This window comes from Olea europaea, chromosome 6 (genome assembly GCF_002742605.1).
Source record: "Olea europaea var. sylvestris chromosome 6, O_europaea_v1, whole genome shotgun sequence".
Classification (NCBI taxonomy): domain Eukaryota; kingdom Viridiplantae; phylum Streptophyta; class Magnoliopsida; order Lamiales; family Oleaceae; genus Olea; species Olea europaea.
This window is the reverse complement of record NC_036242.1, coordinates 2,705,103-2,713,911: the sequence shown is the minus strand read 5'-3', so window position 1 is coordinate 2,713,911 and position 8,809 is coordinate 2,705,103.

Sequence of the window (8,809 nt, the reverse complement as noted above, 5' to 3'; positions counted from 1 at the left end):
AGGCATCGCTTTGTGAGTGATGTGATTGTTCTTGATGAAATTGTAGTAAGCAAGGTTAACGCCAACAATAATCTTGTTAATATATCGATAAAACCACTTCGTGTTGCTAAATTTGAGCATTACTTGAATTTAGTTGGTATTTGTCATTTATTAGCCCATATTGGCATATTTGAAAGAGGTGGAGTGCTGTTTACTTGGAGGTGTATTTTAGAATTTCTTGTATTGAAATTTGGTTCATAGTGGAAATTTATTGTGGTGTAACCCAAATTCCTTGCAATTTGATGTTTGGTTGGATAAATAAAGTTTAAGGAGATTGAGTTTGATAGCCCTAATTGATAAAGATCAAATTCATCAAGGATTGAGAGTTTGACTTGGAAAAAGAATTTGAGATAAAGAAAAAGGCTTTGGAGGCATTATTTATCGAAAGTGGGCACCACCATCTCATAAAAGAAAAACTGGGCAGGGCCTGTCGCTCCTTTTTGAAGAATAAGCCCAGGGCCTGAGGCGCCAGGCGGTAGTGTCGGGACAACAATTTTATTCAAGAGCTTATATTTCAATTGAGAGTATTAAGATATTGTAAACACATTCATTATTAATTATAGTGAAATTCTGCAGCTCTACGGGTGGTTTTTCCCATATTGGGCTTTAATATAAATCTCGGCATTCTTGTTTATTTCATTCTTGCGATCAATCCATAACAGCTTTCTTTGGTCGAAACTACGATCTCAAACGCCTAAAGTCTTCTCTTTTTTAGATAACATCTCCTTTTTTGAACTCATGGTAAAGATGCATCTAAGCCAAGGCATATGTGAACGAGTTGTAGATGTGCATTTTGTTAAAATTATAAAAGAATATAGCAAACTACTTATCATTCCAGTTTTTATCCAATTCCTTGAGGGAATGGCATGGACGTAAAGTACGTTTTGATAAGAATGGTTGAATTTGCCTATGAATGTTTGGATTTTCTTTCTAAATTTTATCTTTTTTTGTCCGACCATTCCACTTATTCCTCATCTCTGGTAGGCGCATTTTTTCTATTGCAACCAATTTCCTGATAGTTAACTACTGCTGTTTTGTAATAGTAATCTCTAGCAATATTTTGACACCACTTCTAATAATGATGTCATTTACATGTTTCCTTGGATTCATCTCAATTTTGCATTTGCATCTACTAGTTTTGGATTGATTACGAGGACAAAGACACTACTATTGCCTTTTAAGTTGTTGAGTTTCTTGTCTTAATTGAATAATGAAATTATATTCTGGTTCAATTGTTTGTTGTTTTGGTTCTCTTTCATTGATTGTATCATGATTGATTGATTTTTTCACTTTATATATTCTATGTGTAAGTGTTACGCCCTAGATCCAATCAACATTGGACATAAATACGTTTAATATATAATTAATATAAGTTTATGGCAGATCTGTTATTTAATTAATATTCAATTAAATTAAATATTAGAGTCTGTAGACTCAAATTTTCATAATTTGTTAATCACAAAGAGTTGTGATTGTGAGACACAAATTACATATGATTGTATCTTAAATTGTTTGTAGTCGTAAGTAATAACGAGATACGATATCGTTACTATGGATAGATCATCACGTGTGGCATTTCTTACTTGGAAAGTAAGTAGCTGATCTCACAAGTTAAAGAATGGTGATACTTGAATGAACACGTGGACGTCTTATTATAGAACAAAACATTGGAGACTCACCTAGAGATTTCACATAGATAACTATCTGAGTGTCGCTAGTTAATTTGTAACGTTCGGTAGTGGGATTGGTTATTTGACTTGAGGTCGTCATAGTACCTTATATGATGACAGTTATGTTTTGACGGTGTTGGATGTTGCTCTGCCAAGGGTCGCTAATACGACATCATTCAGGTATGTCAAGAATCGTATGAATGTTGTGAATGACCAATAGATTATTCGTCACTCTTAGATAGTAAGAGATTATGATCCATATTTCATTCGATTAAGTCGATAATGAAATCCTTAACCAAGGTGTACTCATAATTGAAAAGGAGTTTTCGAATTACATTGACTTAATAGTGAAATGAAAGATATGATTGATAATTGAGATTGACACTTATTCATATCTCGTAATTAATCGGATCATACTGACGAAAGGATTATAATCTCACGGTAAGCGAACAAGTTTGATTTTGTCATACCACGTGACATTTTTCGTCACATGTATTACCCTGACACATTGTAGATGTCAATCTAGGACGGCAAGTCTAAATTGGTGATAAATTAAAAGAGTGTTTTAATTTATCAATTTTGATTAGATCAAAATAATATTTCACGTCGTTAGACATCGTGATCGGGAACCTGATGGGTCGCACACAAAAGGAGAACTGAAAAATTGTGATTTGTCGATTAATTAATTTAACAAGTATTGGAAAAATTATTTAATTGGATTGCTTATTTATAGGCCTGAATTAATTAATTGGATTAACTAATTCACGGACCCGAGTTAATTAAATATTGAACCGGGTTAGACCAGGTCCATTTGGGCTTATATAAATAAGTTATTAGGGTTTACAATTTTGTAGAGAATTTATTATTCTTGCTAACACAAGAAGAAAAATCTAATTCATACAATCTTGTTCTCTGTGTAGGTCACCATTGGATGCTAGACAATTGGAGAGCTGTGGATGGTGAATTAAGATCATTGGAACGAATGAATTGCAAAGGAGTTTGCAGATCTTGTAAAAAGTACATTTTTATCACAATTTCTATCTAAACACAAAAACAATTCTTGGTGGGAATCAAAAATTGTTTTAATTTTTCGCTGCTCTTGTTTAAGTAGATTCCCAACAGTAGTATCAAAGCCTACTTTGTATTTGTTAGAAATTGTTTTGAAGTTTGGGAACAATCAAAAGTTGATTGTTATTGTTTTTCATGTTTCTAACAATTAAGAAAATTAATTTTCATATCCACAATTGGTTTTGAGAAAGAAAATAGTATTTTTGGTTTAAGAAAAAAAATTAGTGGATGGGGAGACTGGCTGGCGCGTTGGTCATCCGGCAGCAGACAACGCCTCTGCCCAGAATGCAATAGCGTCACATGCCGGTCCGACAGCAACGCCTTGGTTTTGTTGCAGCATGCGTTGCGCCGCATAACGCGTCGTGTTTCATTGTCGGCGCCAAGAGAAAGAAAGAAAAAAAATTTTGATTCCAAAGTTTTCAGTCGCGTTTTGCTTGAATTGGAGGTGGGGGTCTCGTTTGCAATTTTTGAAATTACAGGCCCCCTTTTGCAATATGGTATGAGGGTCAATTTCTTAATTTTAAATTAAGTTCATGTTTTTCAATATTTGATATTAAAGACCCCTGCTTGCAAATTCATTTCAAAGGTCCATTCTGTAAATAATAAAATGGAGGTCTTTTATAATTTGAGAAATTGGAGGGGCCTGTCTGTAATTTTAAAATGGGTCAAATTGCAATTTTCAAAAGGTGTTTCGAATTTAAGTATTAAAATGGTTTTAAAGTTAATTTTAATTGGGTTTTGACCTATATTATCAATTTTGACCCAAATTAAAATTTTATTTAAAGTTGACGACTTTTTTTATTTATTTTCGTTAAAATTAGATTTTAACTTAAATATTAAACTTTGACCCTAAAAAAAAATTATTTTATTTAGGAGCACTATCCTAGATTAAATATTAATTCAATTTAAATTAGAATTGGACTCTAATTTAATACTTAATTAAAATTTGATTTTAATTAATTTTTCACCCGAATACGTTCTTGAAATTAGAATTGGATTCTAATTTGATATTCAATTAAAATTTGATTTTAATTAATTTTTCACCCGAATACGTTCTTGAAATTAGAATTGGATTCTAATTTGATATTCAATTAAAATTTGATTTTAATTAAATTGTCTTGCCCTAAAATTTTTCTTAAAATTAAAGTTAGACTCTAATTTGTTGTTTAATTAAAATTTGATTTTAATTAAACTGATTCGCCCTAAAATCTTAAAATTAGAGTTGGACTCTAATATCTTATTTAATTAAAATTTGATTTTAGCTAAATAAGTTCTCCCTAAAATCTTGGAATTAGAGTTGGACTCTAATTTTGTTATTTAATTAAAATTTGATTTTAATTAAATTCAACCGCCTTGAGTTTTGAAATTTGAGTTGGACTCTAATTTAATATTTGATTAAAATTTGATTTTAATTAAATAGTTCTGCCCTATAATTATAGAATTAGAGTTTGACTCTAATTTGGTATTTAATTAAAATTATTTTAATTAAATATGCCAGCTAATTAAATTAATTGATTAATATAATTAATTAATTATTTAATTGTTTCGATCCATTAGTCTAAAAGAGTTTAAACGATCTTAATTGCTAGAAACTTGAAACGTGTTTGCATATAATATTAATTATTTTATAGGCATGCATTGATGTGATGAATGTATTATTAGTGGACGATTATGGACTCAACCATGTGATATGTTGAATGGTTAATTTTATTCTTGTCGCTTTATGAGCCTGCGAGTTCTTAATTATTTTGGACCTGCGAGTCCGTTGTTATTGTTATTTTGGGTCTACGAGTCCAATTTCATCTAGGCCTGTGTCACAACTAGTATAGGATACAGGTTGCAGCTAAACTAATTGAAGACACATGGAGGGGTGGATATCATGAAGATGGTGCATTGATATTGATCAATGCGATCCCTCTAGGAATTGACCAACTAGTCTTCCTTATGGCTCGAGAAGACTAGATAGTAAAGTCCGTAATCGTCCATATTATTACATTATGTTATATATATGTTTATTTGCATGGTAAATGTGCAATACAATATATATTATTATATCGATGTGGATGAGACTGTTGAATTCAAAACCCTTCAATAAAATATTATAGTCTCAACTTGTTGAGTACACTCAATGCTGGTCTATTAGGGATATGTTTGACACTATGAAATATTAGATATTTCTAAATGATGTGTCCGACTTAACTAAAATTTATCTTCTGTTGAGTACACTCAAGGAGATAAATTTTAGAGGCATATTAAGTTAAAACATAAGATGTATGAAGAAAAAGAACTGTCAGCTTAATGATCTGGGAGTTGTATGGAGATACAATTGATGATAGTATCTACCCAAATATTTTATTAAGACTTGTTGAATACACTCAAGGTCTTGGTATAACAAATGGAATCCCAACCCACTGGAAGTCAAGTATGGACTCCATAAATTTATGTGAGATAGCCATAAATTTGAATTAAACAATGGGAGCATAATTAATTTAAAAAAAATCATATTAAATTAATTGATGCATTTTATATATTATTCTTTTTCTTTTCGTCTTTTATATTTATTGAATTGTGAGTAATCATTTGTATTTGGGTGGCTTACTGGATGTCAATAACCAAGCCAAAATTTTCTTAATTGGCACGTAATTTGAGAATTGTTCTCATGCATGAAAAAAGTTGGTTGTCCTCAAGTAGCCATTTCCAGAGACACGTGCTGATGACTCGTTATGGAAAAGGTGGCTGCTACAATAAACACAGTAACGACAATAGTGCTGCAACGTATGTGATATTTGCAACTATATCACCTGAGTTACATAAGCAACATGAGACTATAGATATTAATATATGATTTTTCATTACAAAGAGTTGTATGATAATAATCATGTATGGAAGCATATGAGACTTCCAAGCAGCTATACCGATGCAAAATGACAAAGTAATCTTTAGTCGGTGCTCAAACAGTGAAGATGATTGACGTTGGGAAATGTCTCAATTGAATTCACTCATAAACAATGAACTAAGTAGTGACTTGGTTCTGCAATCTTTGTCAGAGAAAGCTATTCACAACTAATTATACATTTAACGTGAATAAGTTCGATTGCCAAATATTGGGTTGCTTAACATGTTTAGAACTATTATGCCCAATATCAAAATTAGAAGTGGGCAAGCCATTGATACCTCTAAAGGTATTAAGAGGAAGTCTATAGGGGCTTTGGAGAAAGCATCCAATATGGCTTAGACGGTAAAAGCGAAAGATAAATATCAAATCTAATGACCATTATTTTTATTATAGAATGAAAAGGTCATTGGAAGAAATATTGCAAGGCTTACGTTTTCTTCATAAGCTTCTTAGGTGTTTTGATACCAGATGTAGATATCATATTTATATAAATATGGAGAAACTAAATAGAAGTAGACCACTGCGAAAGGGTGAAGTTGACCTACATGTTGAAGATGAGCAAAGATTGCTGCATTACCTGTAGAAGCATACTTTTTGCCATTACCTTTTGACTTAGTAATGGAATTAGAGAAATGTTGCTTTGTACCTACCATAACTAGAACATTAAAATGAATTTTATGTTCAGACATGAACTATTTTAATGTTAAGAACAATTGTTGTCCCTGCTTATTTTGATTAAGATCTTAATAGTTATGGTAAGCTACGAAAATAACATTTATATTCTAAACACTAAGTATTCTATAATGAGTATAAAAGTTAAAAGGCATAAAAGCGATAATCTAAATAATACCTAAATCTAATATTGCAAACTTGGTCATATGGATGAAATGCAATTTCAAAATTACATAGAGATGTATACATAGAGTCAATTGATTTTGAATCATTTGATAAGTGCAAAACATGCCTATTTGGCTCAATAACCAAATCTTCTTTTACTTGAAAAAGAATAAGTCTGCATAAATATTGACATAATACATAGTGATGTATATGGACCCATGTCAATTAATGTCAGATGAGGTTGCTCTTATGTCATCAATTATCATGTATACTTGATGAAATTCAAGCCTCAAGTTCTTGAAAGGTTCAAATGATTCAAGCTGGAAGTAGAGAAACAAATAGGTAGAGATATTCTCACATCAAGATCTGATTGAGATGGTAAGATGGAATATCTTAAATATTAAAATATGAATCATCTAAGAGAGAATGAGATTCTCTTACAATGAACTCCTTCACGTACACTGCAACGTAATGGTGTATCAAAAGGGAGGAATCGTAAACTATTAGATATAGTGCAATTAATAACAAGTCATGTAAATCTCTCAAAATTGTTTTGGGGTTATACACTGATTACAGCGTGCTGCACACTAAATCATGTCCCATCTAAGTTGGTTAACAGAAATTCAAAGAGCTATGGAAAGGCAATAGTCCTAACTTATCTCATATGAAAGTTTGGGACTATGACACTTATTTGAAACGCATTGAATTGGATAAACTTGAGTATGTATATCCGATGAATACAAAATTGTGGGATATCCAAAACAAATATTTGGATATTAATTCTATTATCCCATTGAGAAGAAAGTTTTCATCTCACAATATGTCATTTTCTTAGAGAAAATGTTTACTCTAAAAGAAGATAGTGAGAGCAAATTAGAATTTGAAAGAGTTCAAGAGTCTATAGATATAGTTAATCAAATAGATGAATCCAAATTTGATTCCATATCTGACGTGGGGCATACTCTTGATCAGGAAGTAGAGACAATGACATGTTAGCTCTGTGTGAATCTAGTAAGATCATTCGACTTTCAAGAAAGTGTGAATCCATGATTACTAATTAGGTATTACTAATCCAGGATGATGAACCTACTAATTACACAAAAATAAAGTCAAGTGTTGACTTAAAAGAGATAGCAAGAGGCCATGAAATTCGAGATGAACTCGACGTATGTGAATAAGGTTTGGACCTTGGTCGACCATCCTGATGAGATAAAAATCATATGTTGTAAATGGTTTACAATAAAAGGTTGACATAGATGGAAATATCCATACATATAAATCAGGGCTAATAGCAAAAGGTAACAAACTAAGACAATGTGTTGACTTTGATGAAACCTTTCGCCTATAGCCATGCTGAGGTCTATTCGAATTTTAGTTGCAATAGTTGCATATCGTGACTATGGGTTAAAACAAGTCTTTTGGAGTTAAAATTTTCGATTTGATGGAAAAATCAAAATGTTTGATTTTATCAAATATGAAGACGAATTGTCGATTTACAAGAAGACAGTGGGAGCATTGTCGCATTCCTAATATTATAGTAAACGATATCTATATGTTTCAATCGTTGAAATAATGGTTGTTAAAAGATTTATTCATGAACGGTATGAGAAAAGCAACTTGATCTACAGAAATAGATCTAGAAGATTGCCTAACTCATTCCCATCTATATAGATAAAATCTTGAGAAGATTTTATATGGAGAAACTAGTTACTCTTAAACTATATGTTGGAAAGGTTTCAAACGTGAAACAACCGTTGGTTCATTGGCAAAAACCTAATACATGATTGCTTTAGAAGCAGCAAAGAATTGCAATGTGGATCAAGATTTTCATTAATGAACTTGGAGTAGTTTCTAATATTGTCGATCACATGCTATTGTATTGTGATAACAATAGAGCCATTACAAAAGTAAAGGAACAAATATCTCATCAATGATCCAAACATGTATTAAGGCGGTATAATACATAAAAATGACGTAAAGAGAATAATGAATTTCCTCAATTAATAATATTGCAGATTCACTGACGAAGAGTTGTCATACCATAAACATGATTGTCATGTAAGCTCTTATGATATTAGATATATAAGTAATTAGATCTAGTGCAAGTGAGAGTTTGTAAGTGTTATGCCCTATGTCCAATCAACCTTGGACATAAATACTTTTAATATATAATTAATTCAATTTTATGGCAGATCTGTTATTTAATTAATATTAAATTAAATTAAATAATAGAGTCCATAGATTTAAATTTTCGTAATTTGTTAATCACAAGGAGTTGTGATTGTAATATACAAATTAC